General features: G+C 36.3%; 1 pseudogene; it reads left to right on the top strand.

The window, feature by feature from the left end:
- Positions 1-8,985: 8,985 nt before the first annotated feature.
- On the top strand, positions 8,986-15,565 carry LOC127484214 (transcription factor Spi-C pseudogene; annotated as a pseudogene).
- Positions 15,566-18,571: the final 3,006 nt, after the last annotated feature.

Genomic DNA, 18,571 nt, shown 5'->3' on the forward strand with positions numbered 1-18,571 from the left:
AAGGGATAAATAGATTTTCCATACACTGGCCCACTCCTCAAGTGCCTGCAAACACCAGGGCTGGGCCAGGCTAAATCCAGGAGCCTGGAACTCCATCCACAGGTGACAGGGACTCAACCACTTGAGCCATCACCTGCTGCTTCCCAGGACTGCATTGGCAGGAAGCTGAATCAGGAGAAGAGCAGCTGGACTCAAACCAAGCACTGCTTGGGGGATGTGGCTCAATTTAGTGCCCATAATGCCCACCACTGGAAGTATTTTATATGTCATTTCTTAGTGATTTTTATTTATCATGTAAAAGCTTTATTATATAGTATTATATATTCATAACTATATATTTATTTATGCAAAGTCTCAAAAGGAGTGGGTACATAATATTATTGCAGTGTTTCATAAAATGTTTCAAATTATGGGTTTCAGATATATTCATTCAAATAAGAAATATTTATTATAATTAAATTGTTTATAAGCTTATCACCAGGTCCTTAACTTTGACTTCTCCAACCATATATGCTTCTGTTTTTTTCTTTTAAAGATTTATTTATTTATTTGAAAGGCCAAGTTACAGAGGTGCAGAGGCAGAGAGAGAGAGAGAGAGAGAGCGAGAGAGAGGTCTTCCATCCACTGCTTCTTTCCCCAAATGGCTGCAATTGCCGGAGCTGGCCAATCCAAGCCAGAACCTGGGAGTTTCTTCTGGGCCTGCCACACAGGTGCAGGGGCCCAGTGACCTAGGCCATCTTCCACTGCTTTCCCAGGCTATGGCAAAGAGCTGGATTACAAGTGGAGCAGCTGGGACTCAAGCCAGCACCCATATGGGATGCCGGCACTGCAGGCAGCGGCTTTACCCACTAAGCCATGGCACTGTCCCCTGTATGTGCTTCTTTTCCATATCTCTAAAAACAATGGATAATAATAAGCATTTAATATAGTTAAATATTATTGGATGCTCACTATGGGCCAATGCATGTTTCACAAGCATTATCACATTTGTTTTTAGAGAAACCCATAATGTTGATAGTATTACTGTCTTCATTTTAGCAGTGAAGAAATAAAAGACTGGAGAAGTTAAATTTTTGTTTCTAGATCACAAACCCCAAAAGTGTATGTACAGAAAATCATACTCAGGAAAGCTCTTGAACATGCTGTTAGTTTGCAAGGAGAAATGTCCCTTTGTCTTTCCCCAGAAGATAAAACAAAAGTCAGTGGCACTGAATGTGAGTCAAATACATGAAGGCAACATCAGCAGGAAATGCAGAGTTATTAGCAACCAAGTACAAACATGTTATGTGATTTGTATTAGTAACGTTGCATAATTGAGTTTTGTGGTTACAGAAGACTTAGGCTGTGTAAATAACTGTGCTGTTCTGTAATTCTAATTCTTAAAACCAATTTACTAATTCCGAAGTTTTATGGGAACTCATAAATTTTGTTTTCAAACTTTAAGATAGATAGAAATAGAACTCAAACCACAGTTATTGTGTCTATGTTAAATAATACAGTCCCAGGGCTTGCGCCATGGCTCACTAGGCTAATCCTCCACCTGTGGCACCGGCACCCCGGGTTCTAGTCGGGGTGCTGGATTCTGTCCCGGTTGCTTCTCTTCTAGTCCAACTCTCTGCTGTGGCCTGGGAGTGCAGTGGAGGATGGCCCAAGTGCTTGGGCCCTGCACCCACGTGGGAGACCAGGAGGAGGCACCTGGCTCCTGGCTTCAGATCGGCGCAGCACATCGACCTTAGCAGCCATTTAGGGGGTGAACCAACAGAAGGAAGACCTTTCTCTCTGTCTCTCTGTCTCTCACTGTCTAACTCTGCTTGTCAAAAAAAAAAAAATACTAATACAGTCCCAGTATTTTGTTGTGGAGTTAAGTAAAATGAATTTGTTTTCTAGTTTCAGGAAATACTTGATCTTGAAATCTAAAGCTAAGGTCCATAAAATAAATACTGTACTTATCAAGAAAAACAGTTTCTTCATCCAGGCTTACTTTAGGATCCTTCCCTCACTATCCCAAATATGAAAAACTCATAAATATTCCCCAATCACAATCAAGTTTTGTTGTTGTTGTTGTTGTTGTTGTTGTTGTTTTTTTGTCTTTTTTGCCTTGCAAGAAAACTAAAAATTTCCAGCCTAGGACCTAAATTCTTTCACACAGGACCTAAATTTTTGCCTGCTTTTGATTTTTAGAGCACTACTAAAATCTTTTTTACTGCCACTGATTTTATTATACATTTTCTAGTTGCTACAAGTTGGGCTCTGAAATTAAATGTATTGAGTTAAAATCCTAGATTAGCAATTGATCAGCTATGTGATCTCAATGACTCACTTAAACTTTTCCACATATCATATTTTTCTGTAACTTTGAGTTAATGATATTGCTTTTCTTCAGAGGATTACTGTGAGGTAGTTAACAAATGCAGAGGACTTGGAATGGTGACTGACATATAATCAATATTCAAAATGCTGTTATTATTTTTCCCATTTCAGCTGAAGTTCTTTATTAGAAAATGTCTAAATAGTGTCTCTGTTTCTAGTCCCGTCCTTTATTTAATTGCCTTTATTTTCCACCTGTCTTTTTTGTGTCTTTTGTTTCTGTGTTTCAATTCATTCAGGTGCTCATGGAGTTTTCCTAGTCTTCTCCTTTAATGTCAACTTACTTATTTTATTTCTTGGGGCTCTTCTTGCTAATGTAATGATGTTGGTGTGACTGAACTGATCATGGGTGAATGATGCATATATTTTTGCAGATAATGTGTTTTTTCTTTAATATCGTATATCTCCAATACTTTAATTCAATGAGGTCACTCAATAACACACCATTTGTTCAGGTGGGGAAGAAAGAATGTCAGTATTTTTTGTGCTATTTAAATAACATTTAAGTAATAGCTTGGAAAACTTTATTTTTGTCTTTTTTTTTCTAAAAGTCTTATTTATTTTTTTGAGAGGCAGAGCTACAGACAGAGAGAAGAAAAGACAGAGAGAGAGGTCTTCCATTTGCTGGTTCATTCCCCAAATGGTCACAACGGCCAGAGTTGGGCCAGCCCGAAGCCAGGAGGCAGGGGCTTCTTCCAGGTCTCCCAGGTCCGTGCAGTGGCCCAAGCGCATGGATCATCCTCCACTGCTTTCCCAGGCCATTAGCAGGGAGCAGGATTGGAAGTGGAGCGGCCAGGATTCAAACTAGCCTCCATAAAGGATGAGACTAGCCTCCACAGGTAGAGACAGCCTTCTATGCCACAGTGCAGGCCCTGGAAAACTTTATTTTTGAAGACAGGAAAGAAGTTGCTAATGATAGATTACTTTCTTCTTTAAGAGCACAATTCAATCAAAACACAAGTTTTCACTCAGTGATAGTCTTATACATAAATCTCAAGGTTTGAGTTATCACCACAATTAAAAGCTCTCAGCTACTTTTGGTACAATTTGCTCTTTTTGGAACCAAGCAAGCATTTAAACAATGGGAGTAAATTTGACCTTCCAGAGGAAAATTCAATTTATGATGGTCAACAAGATTTTTTAGACAATGAAATATTTTAAATTGACTTATCAAGACACAGACATAAATTTAAGTAGCTGTTTTCTTTCCCCTCTCTTTGGACATTATGCTCCATATTATTTCTTCAGTGTCACTAATCTTCAGGTGGCTTTTGTTGGCAAAAATTCTCTCAGACTCACTTGCATATTTGTACCTGTTACAAGCAGGTATTAATTGGCTGTTGTTTGTTATCTTTTTGTAGACATTCATAGAGTTAACAGCCAGGCACAATAGAGACAGCATTTCTAACCGACAAGCGTCATTTGTCCCTTGTCATATCACCCCGTGGATACTGGGATTCAGTGAACTGAACTAAAATTCCGACATTCCAGTTACTGCTACTGCTGAGAGGAATGAACGATCTTTGTCTTTGAACCAAGAGACATATGTTTTCTGTCAGCACCCATTAGATAGTGGCGGACTGACTTGTGGGCAGAGTAAAATGGTAGACTCTTCTAAGTTCTTGACAATTTTTGTGACAATTTTCATTATAGAAATGTGGATTTTTGAAGCCGCAGGATGAAAGTGTCATCATCTGAGTTAACAGGAGTTGAGGAGGTTTCATGGGAATTAACCGTGAACATGTTTAACCAAATGTACAGTCTAGCTGGGGAATAAATTCTTTTATTTTGTGGCCTGTTAATGAGGAGACATCAGATAGTGTTTGCACACTGAAAAGTAGAAAGCAGACTCAGATAGATTTGCCTGAATTCCACCTTGGCTTTGTGGACTTGCTTATAATGCAGTGGTCAGTCTCAGGTCCATCCTACTGTACCAACTAGTACTAACATTCTTTCTAGGCAGACAAAGGGTTCCATCCCTTTCAGACAAGTGACAAGTCTAGACAGTCTAGACAGGAAGACACTTGACTTCTATGGAGAATAACCTGAAGATTTACAGAATTCATTTAGTTCTCTGAGTGTGCATCACTTGGGCCGTTGTTGAAGACAGTACAGCAGGTGATCCCATCCTGCAGCTGAGTCTTATAGATAGTAGCCTTAGTTAAAAACTTAAGAAAATTGAGCAGTTGGGGACCCATATTGACCAACATCTGCCTTTATATATTCAGAGAATTCTCCAAAAAATTGAATATTTTGGTGGAGAAAATATTCTGTGAATTTCTTGTGTTTTTGTAAGATTTATGAATAAATTGCTGGAAACTTTTGATAAACTTATTTGATATTTGTTTTTTCCTTTTCTCTAAGGAAGACTTACAAAGAGGATTTTCAAATTATAACACTACTATCCCAATTACTGCTTGTAATACTTGCTCAGAACACAGAGACTTTCTTTTACTTATTTATAAGAGAGACCCAGCAAGCACTCCCTCCTGCTGGTTCATTCCCCAAATTCGCTACCCAAATACCTACAACAGCTGGGACTGGGTCAGGCCAAAGCCAAAAGAGCTAATCTGGGTCTCTCATGTGGGTGGCAGAGATGCAAGTACTTGAGCCATCACCTGCTGACTCTGAGGTGCTTTTTGGCAGGAGGATGGAATTAGGAATAGAGTGGGGACTTGAAGCCATGATCTCTGATATGGAATTCAGGTGTTTTAATGTCCTAGTAGTGCACTGAACAGCCACCCCAAAGGTCTTGTTGTTTTTAAATATTCTGTTCTTCTTCTTGTTTTATGAATGAGAAACTTTAAAATAGTTTCTTCTAGAAAAAGTACTTATGAGCAACAGCTGACTTTTTTTTTTTTTTTTAAGAAACCTTATATCATATAGTAGGTTTAACATGAAATAGCTGTGGTCAATCGTGTAACTGAACATTCAGACAGCTAACATAATACCAGAGGTTTTATTGTTGTTTAATCATGAGATTAGTCAGAGACTAAAAGAAATTAAATGGAATCAGGTAGACTAAAAAGACAAAAAAGAAAGCAGAAAGTCAGAAGTGGTTAAAAGCTGGCTGAAAAATGAAGAGCTAGGAATTAAGTTGAGGCTTTGTGTTTTAATATTTTCTGCGTATAAACCGAGGAAGATTTCAAAATGTTCATCTGATTCCCATTGATATTAGCAGATCTGTGTAGTAGGAGCTAGCAAATTTTATGGTCCATGCATCCAGAATGCTAGATGAGAGTAAATATTAAACTGAAATTATATTTATTTAGAAATAATTCTCAATAGGACTTTTACATTTCTGAATGTATTATTAGAAAAGGCACTGGTAATTTGTGTTATAGGTTACATTTCCACACACACCTGTATAAAAGAGAGCTTTGGATAATTGTATTAATCTCTGGAGCTCAGGACACATTTATTTACTGTCTGGTATAAAAAACAAAGACAAATCTTTTCATAGGGCAAAGGTAACAAGACATTTCTGCAGCCCATTATAAAAGATTTCAACTTGCAAGTAGAGTAAAATATTAGCCCTTTCACAGTTCAAACACTTTCTAATTCAACTGAATCCATCATCTATCCTTCTCTGCTTGTTTCTTAACTATAGAAGAGTGGTACAGACAATATTTTCACCTGGGTTCAACCTTGTATTCCTCACGTAAACACATCCCATTCCCCAATGTCATCACTAAAGAAAAGAAGTTGACCAAATCCTCACCTCCAATATGTAAATACATTCTTTCACAGCCTTGCTTCTGCTTTGTCTTCTAGAACATTCCTGTCCAATCTGCTGACTAGTGTTTTTCTACCTAAATCTAAATTATTTTCCCAACACATTTTGATACTTGGAGTCTAGGTCCACTTGCCAAAATTCAACACATGAAATCCAGTTTATTCACTTTACAATGACCAATTAGTCATTATGAGAGACCAGTGAGTCAGATTTGCATGTTTCTTTAACCAACAAATAAGTTCATAGCTCTTATTGGATTGTTTGGGTTTAGTAGCTGTTGAAGAATTTTATTATAAATTCTATTATTTTCAGTTTCTTGGTTTTCATTTGATCTTAATAATAGTCTTTGAGGGGTAGTTATTTTTCTTTTATCATGATCTCCTTTCACATAACCTAAAAGAAAGTGGAGCAAAGGGATAAGACTGCTCTATTTAAGGAGAAATGAGAGAGGAAATCACTGTGGAAACTGACTTCTGGCAAATTAGCACTTAGTGAAATGGTCTACTTCCTGGAATTTCAGGCACTTAAAAAAGGGGGGTATGCTAAATCTTACTTTAAAATTTATATTATCTTTCCACAGAATGAAAACTGTTTCTAGTGATTAGTAATATAAAAGCATACTAGAGCATGGCAAAACCCTATGGTATTTATTGATCACATGTCTATCTAACACAGAAGTTGAAAAAGCTGCACTAAGAAAAAGCATTTCCAAATAATATAAAAAGTGCTCCAGATTCTCGGGAAGAAGGCATTATGGTCATCCATACATAAGTATAATTGGTTATGCTGTCAATAAAGGAATCCAAACCACAACTATGCAAGTCCTGGAAGGAAGTATTATCTCATCATGATTTTGATTTCTAGTACCCTCACGACTCATGATGTTGAGGATATTTTCATTCTTATAGACAATTTGTATGTGTTTCTCAGAGAAATATCTATTCAGATCCCTTACCATTCTAGAGAATTAATAACAATAAAACAAATAAGTGGTATGTGTTGTGTTTGATAATATTAAGGTTTGTGGAGGAAAATGAAACAAGGAAAGAAAATAGGTAGTTCTATAGTCCAAAAAAAAAAAAAAAAAAGATGACCATAGAAGATCTTTAAAATTTTGCCATTAAAAATAATGAAATATGAAGAAAGCGAAGGAATATACTATGCAAATACCAAAACGGAAGAACATTCTAAGCAGAACAAAACAAGAAATACAAAGACTAATATGGGAATAGATTCTCTTCAAAGAATGTCAGAGTTAAGACTCTGGGTTCAGTGGAAGATGGTTAGAGAAGTAGACACCATCAGAAGATAATGTCAGGTGAGGTTGTAAATAGTTTATGGATAGACTTTGACTTATGCTAAGTTATAGGAGAGTTATGGAAGAATTCAAAGCGGAATAATGATTTGTTTATTATAAGATAATTCTAGTTTTAGGTGGCAGGGAAAGAAGCAAAAGGGTTCTCTGTTTCTGCATTGTATTCAGAAAATATTTCTGCTACTAAGTAATCGCTTGGAAAACAAAACTTGTCTATTGAGTCCCTCTGAGGATCTAAAGCACTTTCTTATGAACAGGTGTTTGTGTGATCTTGTGTGATGGATTTAGATGGGTGCTATGCTTGCTGCTTATCATTCTTCCAATCAACCTGAAATTTTTCTCCTCACTCAGGAAGCTGGAGATAGGTATTGAAGCAGGTGAACTGAAGCTTTGGATGATGATGTGTTCCTAGTTATTATGATAAAATTATATGTAAGTCACTGGATATAACTGATGCATTTATTTCAGATAATATCATCTTCACATTTTATACTTGGAACTTTCTTTATATAAGAGAGTTATTTTCCAAAAGAAACTCATTGTTTCAAGGATTACAATTCAGAGGAATAATAAGTTAGTGTTTTTCATGTGCCTAAAGTCAGTAATATGAAAATTATACTTGTGGCCTATGACTGGATAATACAAAAAATATAATAGCCGGCACCGCGGCTCAATAGGCTAATCCTCTAGTCCGGGTTCTAGTCCCGGTTGGGGCGCTGGATTCTGTCCCGGTTGCCCCTTTTCCAGGACAGCTCTCTGCTGTGGCCAGGGAGTGCAGTGGAGGATGGCCCAAGTACTTGGGCCCTGCACCCCATGGGAGACCAGGATAAGTACCTGGCTCCTGCCATCGGATCAGCGCGTTGCACTGGCCACAGTGTACCGGCCGTGGTGGCCATTGGAGGGTGAACCAACGGCAAAAAGGAAGACCTTTCTCTCTGTCTCTCTCTCTCTCTCTCTCACTGTCCACTCTGCCTGTCAAAAAAAATATATAATAAATACCTTACAGTGAAAAAATTAGGAGCTAAAATTTCCAATAATTCCAGACTAATTGTAGAAGACAGTAGAATTTTGGAATGCACATTGAGAAGCCAAGTTTGTATGATTCTCATATTTTTGGGGTTACTTTTTATTTTCTTTTCCATAGTTATGAGTTCATCTTCAAAAGATTGATTAATATCTTCAATTCTGCCTCTGTGTGTTCTGAATGCCCTCCTTTATATCTCATCAGAAAAATCTGTGAATTTATGATCATTTCTGAGTATGGTTATGCTAATTATCTACTCCTAATTATTTTATTTCATTTTATTTGAGAGTCATGAGAGAGAGAGATGGAGAGAGAGAGAAAGGGAGAGAGGGAGTAGTGAGAAATCTTCCTGGAGCTCTCATCAGTTGACCCATTCCCCCAAAAGCCTATAATATCCAGGGCTTGAGGAGGCTGAAGTCAGGAAACAGGAATTCAATTGAAATCTCCCAGATAGGTCATCAACTGCTGGTTGGAAGCTAGAATCAGGGGTGGAGCTAGAATTCAATCTTAACACTTGTGTATAAAATACACAGTGGTGTCTTAACTACGTAGCCGATCACTTGCCCTAGCTTGTTGTTCTTATACAATATTCTTATAGTTTATATAATGTTGAAATTTATAATATATATTACAAAAATACATAAAATCTAAAAACTTTTATTGCTTGTTTAAAAAGTTCAGTCTGCCTTAAGCCATGAAGACTGGGATTCATCCCCGTGCACAGGCTCATCAGGGATTCAGCACACTAAGCCACATCCTAAGGAATGGGTGACTTTATCAGACTGTAGACTCCCATAATGACAGCTCATTTGAACAATACATGACACACAGTTAGCAAAGTACATCTTGATATTTTATTTATTTCATAACTACTTAAAGAAAAAATGTTATAGAAGCCAATGCCCCATTTATGTGTAGGGAGTTGGCATTAGGTTCTTGTAATAAATAGTTGTATAATCTTTAAAAATAACAATTTATAGTACTGCAATATAGTTTCTACATAAGTAGAAAACTATACTTTCCATTGATATTTTAAAATTTTGCTACAAAAACCTTTTACATGTGCATACTTTTGATTCATTTTTACTGTTCACTTATCTTGCATGTATTATCTTGTAAAATTTCATCAGACTTCTCATTTTACAAATGAAGTAACAAGAAATAAGGAGGGTAGCAAATTTTCTAAAGTGATATGCCTAATAACTACAAAAAAAAACTCAGAAATTTGCAACATGCCTACCTACTGAATCTAAAGGTCCACATCTAATCATTAGACATGTGGCCTTCTTGGGGAATACTCAGGTAGCTCTTGCTCAATACTTCTTGGTCAGCCATTCAAAGTAAAAAAAAAAAAAAAAAATCTCACCTGGAAAAATTTTAAATACATTTAGATTCTAAAGTAAAAGTTGAAGGAAGAACTGAATAGAATCTAGTGCACTTTTGGTCCAATTAAAAAGAAAAATATAAGAACTGGGCTTTCCTTAAATACATACTTAAGAGCAAATACTTAGTTATAAGCAGCTTAATTATCATCAAGATGGGAAAGTAACTATTAGATTGTTATGTATAATTTAGTGATTTGAAATTTCAGTTGGTGTAATAACTTTGTAACGCAATCTACCAAAGCACAAATTGCTTTGTGTTGTTGGCAGGTGGTTTGAGACTAAAGGGAACTCCTTAATATACAGCACTTATGCATATTGATTAGGTCTTTAGCTGATAGAGAAATGAAGAAATCTTTGAGAAAATTGCCTTGTTCGATTTGAATGCAAATTTTAGTAATCTAAAACTCTGTTTGGCTTCGGTAATATTTTTTAAATTTGTGTGTTCTTGTCTGTGTATGTGTGTATGCGTTTGGCTCCACTTGCACACAGCTGCATATTTTTATTTACTTCTGGTCATCTCTCGTCTATCTACATACTTTGAAGCTTGTCTATAAAGTCAGAGAGAGATGAAACTTTGAAAGTAGGAGCATTGCACAGTTTGAGCTAGGATTTAGATGATGTTTTTTGATTAGATAATGAGGTCAGAGACCCACAAGAGAAGTCTTGACTTGGGGGTGACATGAGTGTGTCACTCTAGAGGTAGAGTGTGGAGAAATAATTTGTCTTTTTTACTCTGAGTTTCATCTCCTTCATCTGTCAGATGGGGACTGAGGAGATTGATGTGAATGAGGTGATTTCTAAAGTCCTATTCCACTACACAGTTCTATTATTTTTATATGTTTCTGCCTCCTAAAGTTGTTTTCCTTTTTAAAAAGTGAGAATTGAGACTGTCTTCATCCGTATAGCTTATCTATGAGACTAACAACTAAGGATGTCTTCATCTGTGTGACTTGATTTTGTTTCAGGAAATTCTTCCACAGGACAGTAAGACTGTAAATCAGTAAATATTGTGTTTGCTGCAATAACTTGGTAAAAAATCCATTTCTACAAATAATCTACTGGTCAGATAGTCCTTTTTATAGGACAATAGTTGTGCATTTGGACAAGTAACTTCCATCTCACAGAAAGTCACTAGGTAAACTATGTGCTGACAAGCAGCTGTTTGCTTATGAAGACCTGAGTTCCTCACCTTATTGTATCAACCTGTGCTAAACTATTGTATTATTAATTTTACCAAACTTCATTTACATATCTGTTGAAAGGCCCTCTTAAACCTCAAGGACTAGTCCTTAAGTCCTATAGCTAACAGAACTCACTCCTTTCTACAATGCACTAAAACTATTCACTTGGTACTGCCATTTTTTTGTAGTAGATAATAAATCTAACTTTACTTGATTATCAAATTGTTTTGGTGGCCCCATGGGAAACTGTCAGTCAAAATTACTATAATTTATATTTTATAGATATGTTACTTGAGGTTGAGAGATTAATGAGCACCGATGATCAGCGCAGAGATTATTCAAAACTCTGGTCATCTCATTCTTATCTTGCTACATTCTAAGTATTCAGCAGTAATAGGACTAATCTTCCTTTATAACTTTAAGCTATTTGATAGAATATTATGATTTACATGGAATATTTGATATCATTGGTTTTGTACTGAATTTAGTACCTCTTCCGAGTTACTAAAATTCCTACTACTTGTTGGCCAACTAAGTCACCAAATTGATATTTGATGCACACCTACATAATAGCACTCCAAGTGCTTTACAAATATGGTGTTATTTCAATCTCATAAATCATTAATAGGTATATCCTTTAATTTTTCTGACTTTGAAACTCAGGGGTGGGTATTTAGCTTAGAGGTTAGTATACTAGTTAAGAATTTTCATCCCATATCAGAGTACCAGGTTTTGATTCCTGTTCCAGCTTCCAACTCCAGCTTCCTGCATTAGCAGGAAGATCTGTATGTGTATGTGTATGTGTATGTGTATGTGTATGTGTTGTGTATGTGTATGTGTATGTGTGTGTGTGTGTGTGTGAGAGAGAGAGAGAGAGAGAATGTATATCTCTGTCCCTCTACCCCTGAAATAAATAAAATATATAAAAAATCTTCACAGTTTCATAGCCAGAAAGACTCAATACCAAAGGTGGTAGATGAAAGACCAAGAGCTCATAATGAAGCTGTCTAGGTCCCTAGTGCTTTCAGCCACAACCACACATGTGTTGTACGAGGGAAACTTATCTCCAGCCCTACAAGTGGATGGTAGATTGGACTCTGATGGACAGGTAGCATGAAGTGGGACTATCAGTTTATTAATGAAGGATGATGAACAAGACAAGCTGGGTCAAGCACTTGAAGATGATTTTGAGGCACTCAGGCAGCATTCACCTGGAGATTTCTAGTACTTCCCAGACACCTGGCTTTTGTAAACCACTGTCTTATGTCAGGAAATTCCAACTGCTATGGAATGGTGCCTACAAGAAGAACTTGTTCATAATTGAAGAACCATAATAAATAGTGCTGCAGATCTCTATCTTGAAGGAAATGTTCACCAGTCTGCAGAACACAACTGAAAACCAGTTGGTACAACTTCCTATTTCCCACAAAAAGGAGGAAACAGCAGGAAGAAGCAAGAAGCTCCGTTTGAATACCTTCATGAATAACTGTGTAATCCTGAGATAGCATCCTGAAACAAACGGGTCAATAAAAACAAAGAGATCTTTCAGTTGATCATCAAAAAACAATTCAAAACTTGCTGAAATTTGGGGATAAAGAAAAGACAACTGGGAGACTATGACTTACCAGAACTGGGGAAATCACCAAAATCTAGAGAAAACTAACTTACCATTTCAGCAAAGCCATTCTCCAAAGACTCTCTCCATCGTATGTCTTGAGAAAAGAGATTTTTCTACTCACAATACCTTCAATTTAATCAGGAATATCTCAGTTTAAATATCTGGAATGCAAATCACAACTATATGCATGCCAATTACCATGAGTTAATTCACTCAGCTAGCTAAATATGCTCTCCCAGTTCATGTTAATCTGGTTTGAAACTTCTATAAACTTCAGGACTTTCATGTAAAGCAAATGCAATTGACTCTCCATATCTGTGTTTCCACGGGTTCAGCCTGTCAGGAATAACAAATATATGAAAAAAATGTAATCTCTACTGAATATCTTATCATTATTACCAAACAACACAATATTACATCTATTTACACATTGTTGTGTTAGGTATTAAAGATAATCTAGAGGTGATTTAATGTATATGAGAGGATTTGAGTAGGTTCTATGCAAGGACTATGACATTTTGTTCCAGGGACTTGAGCATCCATGGATGTGGGTATCCCAGGAGAAAAATTCCTTACAAATATAGAAAGACAATCTTACTGGAGAGATGGAGAAACAGAGAAATATACTAATGCCATTGTTGCTATCTTTTATCAAATAGAATATAACCTGTAATAATTTTATGGGAAATTCTCCCAATTCACAATTTCAAATAACCAACTCTCATCTGAAAGTATAGACTGAATGCTTGGTATTACTATTCTCTATGCAATGTTTACTTCCAGATTAGCAATGTTAGCACTGATGATTTGATTTATAGGAAGTGTCTGTAAAAAGTTCATGAAAAATATGTATAAAACTTTCTATCAAGTAGTTTGAGATTTAAAATTTTTCCCCTTCCTGTTAGCATTGCTAGGAAGGTCAGCTCCATGTTAAGGAGGCTTTTATGTTTAGTCAGTTCTATAATGTCAAAGATAATACCAGTAACTAAAAAGTAATATCTAGATAGATGCCACAAATGCCACTGTTAGTTTTTCCTTGATATTGATGAATGTGTCCATCATGCAGTGCTGCAAATGGGAAGTATTTATGATGTTGAAATAGGCCCCCTAAAATATGATATCAGAATATGCCCCCAAAAAGTGCCACCTGGGATACCATATGAAATTGGAATATGGGGTGCCATACGATATCACCATATGCTTATAAATAAATTCCAAAAATTAATAAGCCTGTGTGTGTTCTTGCCTCATATTCAGAGACGAATTCTGAACACTAGCATAAATGAATGAGGCAGCATGATATATTTTAAGCTTTTATTCAGTGAGTAAGATGCCTAGGAGAGTGAGGTCTCTATCTAAAAGCGAGAGATATAATCTGAATTCATACTGAATGCCTGAAGCCAGCCACCTGGAGGAGCATCTAGGCCAGGAAGGTCACGTGCCCTGGAGGCACAGGGCCACAGCAAGCTCTACACTGGCAAAACGCCAAAGAAAGGACAAAAAGGGGTGGACACACCGTGTTCCAGGCTTTAAATCCACTTCCAAAGGGGAGTGATTAATTAATCTGATTGGCCGGGTGCACAGGTGTTGCCAGGGAGTGGAATGAGGTCACACAGGGGCGTGGTGAAGGCATGGTCTTCCAGCGCAAACCTAATCAATTTTAACCTTTATGCCTCCCTACAACATTTATAGGATAGTAATGTAGGAAGAAAGGATTACTGAACAAAAAGATACCCTCCTCCTTCATTGCATTGCTGTGAACTTTTCTTCTTTGGCTAACTTCCCCTTTGACATTTTTCCAGTGCCTGGCTGCTATTCATTCTTCCAGACCATTAGGGTATGAGCTTTCCAATCAGGCAGCTGGAACCAAGTGACACGTTAATGTCCTGATCCCAGATTTCTCCTTCTGGCTTACAGCGAAGTGATAATGACTTTGTAGAGAGAGAATAATTAGTTGTCCTCTGAGTCCATTTGTCTGCCAGCAGTCCTCAGGAGGTGGTCTCTGGATTAATTTCAGTACATATTCAAACACTGTCCAGCTGAGAAGTTTTCTGCAAATCCTATACCTCTGTGTCTTATTTGTTCTGTTGTGTCCCTGGTAAATGTTTAGCTTGGCTATAATTACTGAGGCAACTGGAAAAAGAAAAGGAGGAGAAGTTTCCAATGCTGTTAATGATTCTCTTCACCCATTTATATTTTGGGATTTTTCAAGCTAATTTGTCACCTACTTTGTATAACAGTTTATCCTTATCACTTATATTTTTTATTGTTGTTGTTGCCTATATTTGTTTTCTTTTATTTTGCTACTCTGTTCTTTTTTATGGGACAAGGGTCAGAGAGATAAGCAAACAAAAATTAAATGATCTTCCCTATTCTGCTCTAGCCTGCCTATAATCCAGTCTGGAGGCAGATCTTTGAATATGTAAACCAGACTGTGACTTTCTATTGACCTTTCTATTGCCCTGATCAACAGGGAAACTACATGAAGAGATGCAAGTTTTTCTCTTTGCAGTTCTCTATCTATATGACTTTATCCAAGTTGCACTAATCTTTTTCTGTTGAATATGCTAAATGTAGTGTTGCTTCAGTGTCTCTACTAATGTTTTTCCGTACAGTCTCAACTTTTCCAACTCTTCACATCATGAAATTCTCTCAATAAAGATGTATTTATTTTACTTTTCCTAATAGGTTATTTACTGTAAGTATGGGGACCTGTTTCCCTCATTGTTTCAAAATAATTTCTGGAAAGATAGGTGGGTATGGGAGTTGGATCTTGAGATCCAAGATCCAAGATAATCCATCAAATAGGAATGCAAAAAAGTGAAATGCACAATTTCTGGCTGGGGAATCTTCTCTCTTGTTCCCACATGTGGATAATTTAGTAAGTGCCAGAAGTCATCTTTTAAAGCCTTAATAATGTGTGGCCTCCTGTCTTTAGATCTTCCCAAACACATTTTTTTCTTAAATTTTTTTAATTTTAATTTTAATTCAATTTTAGCATATACAATGTGCTTTGTAGGATACAATTCTAAGAACATAATGATATTCTTTTTTAAACATTGAAAATAAATTATTTTAATTGACAAACATTTATTGTGTACATATGGGGTGAACCAATGGAAGAAAGACCTTTCTCTCTGTCTCTCTCTCTCTCACTGTCTAACTCTGCCTGTCAAAAAAAAAATATAATATAGAATGGATAAATTGAGACAAATAACATGCATTACTCCAGATAAGTAAAATTTTATGTTGTGAACACTTAAAACCTACTTTCTTAACTATCTTCAACAATATAGTGTGCTCAAATTACATTTTTTAACCATAAGCATTCTTTATTCTTGTGCTCAATTTAAAAAAAAAACACAATCTATAATTATCTCTTGCTTCATAATTAATTTACTGATTATTAACTTATTCATTTTACCATAACATCCATGAGAACAAGGGCTTCTGTTGGTTTTGCTGTAGTATTTTGAGCATTGACTCTATGAAAACTGAATGCTTTCTTGGGAGTCCTGAATGTTAAATTTGATATTATTAAACAAAGTCTGAGATCCAGCTTCAACTTCAAATCCATCCAGAATATGTACAATTTTTTGTAGATCAAATATACATCTGTAAAATAGAAAGAAAAAAAATCAGCCTTGGGCTAGGACTCCTGGAAAGATGAATGATAAGCCTTGAATATAATTTCTCGCATCCCTAAACTGTTTCAAGACAATGATAGTCTCGTCATCTAGATTAGCATGCTTCCTAATTAGGGATGTTTAGTGACAAAATATGCCTCATTTGTGATAGCCCCTGTCTTTAGCATATGTATTCTGTTTTGATAAATTAGTCTTGAATGATACATTGCGTTGTCTTTTCACCAGGAGACGTTCTTTGATGCTTTGCTAGATATTGATTTAATTATTTCAATTGATATAAAATAAGTTTTGCTAGCAATTTTTAATTAATTAATTTATTTATTTGAAGGGCCATGCCTAAGCCAGGAGCCTGGAGCTCCATCTGGGTCTGCTCAAATGCTTTAGCCAACAACTGCTGTATTCTCAAGCAAATTAGAGAGAAGCTGATTTAGGAGCACAGTAGCTGTAACTCTGTGACATGGTATTCTAATGCCAAGCAGTGTCTTATCTCACTACACCACATCACTCATTCTTTCTACCACTCTACACCAAATATCCTTCAGTATCCTGCTGCCATTTGAAGCACATCTGCGCATATTTTCCATTTACCTTTTAACATGCACAACTATACATATTTAGATGCAGTAAGTTTGAGTAGGGGCCCAGGTAGATGAATTTTACTTTTCACCAAGGAATGGCATCTCATTAAGTAGTTCAAGAATGTTGACTGACTGCTACTAATATATACCTGAAGTACAGATGTTATTGATTGATTTAGAAAGAAATCCTTAATGGTAATAAGGCAATAGTTACCCAACTTAGTGAAAAGCAACAATAATAGGGACATTTCTGTGTAGTTGAAAGTCAGGAAAATCTAGATTTTCAACAAGGATAAACTGATAATTTAACTAGCAAACTGAGTTTTGTTTTCCTGAATCCAAATGGATTGGAGACTGCAGGCCACAATATGATTATGATAACAGGTTAGTATTCAACCTTCATATGGATAAGTCATGTGGGACACCATAATTTCATGATATAGACAAATTTGGTTTGTGATCAAGTTGAGTAGCAAGACAAATTATTCAAGACTCAGAATAGGCGGTTAGGTTCAGGGGATAAGTAATATAGCATGCTGATGTTTTTTATCTTAGGACTGCTTGTTTACTGCCTTAGGTTTTAGTAGTAATGAGTATTTGACTAGGTAAAGACAGGCAGGAATCTCTGGGTGAAAGTCTGGTTCCTACATAGGGCTTTTATGATTACAACTGATCATTAATGTCATTGCCTCATTATCTTTAGTTTCTACTCTTTCTTACTAGGTGTTGAGTATTGTATAAACCAATACTTAATTGCTTTCAGAAAGTTGAAACAAAAACACTTTACTACTAATAATTAAAAATACTTTCTTATTTGGCTCAGTTTTCAATTCTCTAAAACAAGTCATTTGTCTGAATCTGTGGTTTTAAATATTATGGAAAATAATTTTTGAAATATCAATGCTATGCCTTATATCAAGAAAATAAAAATTATTGATTTAGAAATTAAGAATTAATATTGAAGTCTGGAAAATGTAAAGAAAGGAGACTGAAAACTATAAATCTAGAAAGAGTTAGTAGGTTCTAAATTTTTTCTGATACTATTATTGTAATATTGTATATTTTCATGATCTTAGGGCCTTTTTTTTTTCTCTTTGTTTGGCTTGTTAGTAGCCTATACCTTTGGCTTTAATTACAGTAAAGCAGATTCCAGTAGGATTTTTTTTTTGCATTCTTCTAATGCCTGTTTTTTTTAAAGATTTATTTGTTTTAAAGTCAGAGTTATGGGGAGAGAGAGAAAGAGGAAACAGAGAGAAATCTTTCATCAGCTGGTTCACCCCCCAAATGACCGTAATGGCCAGTGTTGGGCCAGGCCGAAGCCAGGAGCTTCTTCTGAGTCTGTCACGTGGGTACAGGGTCCTACGCACTGGGGCCATTTTCTGGTGCTTTCCCATGTGCACTAGCAGGGAGCCGAATCCAAAGGAGAACAGCCGGGACTTGAACCAGCACCCGTATGGGATGCTGGCCCTGCAGGCGGTGGTTTAACTTGATATGCCACAATACTGGCCCTAATGCCTTTTAGCAATTGGATAATCCAATCAGGAGAAATGATAGGCCTTTGTTTTAAGCAGAACTACATATTCATTTTAATAAATTTTGATCCTACAGACGGATTCTTCTCTTGCTTCCTGAAAATTGTTTTCTATTTGTCTTATATTCTTGAACTGTTTTCTTTCTGGTGTCTGTTAGGTGTACTCTGCTGTGATCCTTTGTTTCTCAC

Source organism: Oryctolagus cuniculus, chromosome 15 (genome assembly GCF_964237555.1).
Source record: "Oryctolagus cuniculus chromosome 15, mOryCun1.1, whole genome shotgun sequence".
Taxonomy (NCBI): domain Eukaryota; kingdom Metazoa; phylum Chordata; class Mammalia; order Lagomorpha; family Leporidae; genus Oryctolagus; species Oryctolagus cuniculus.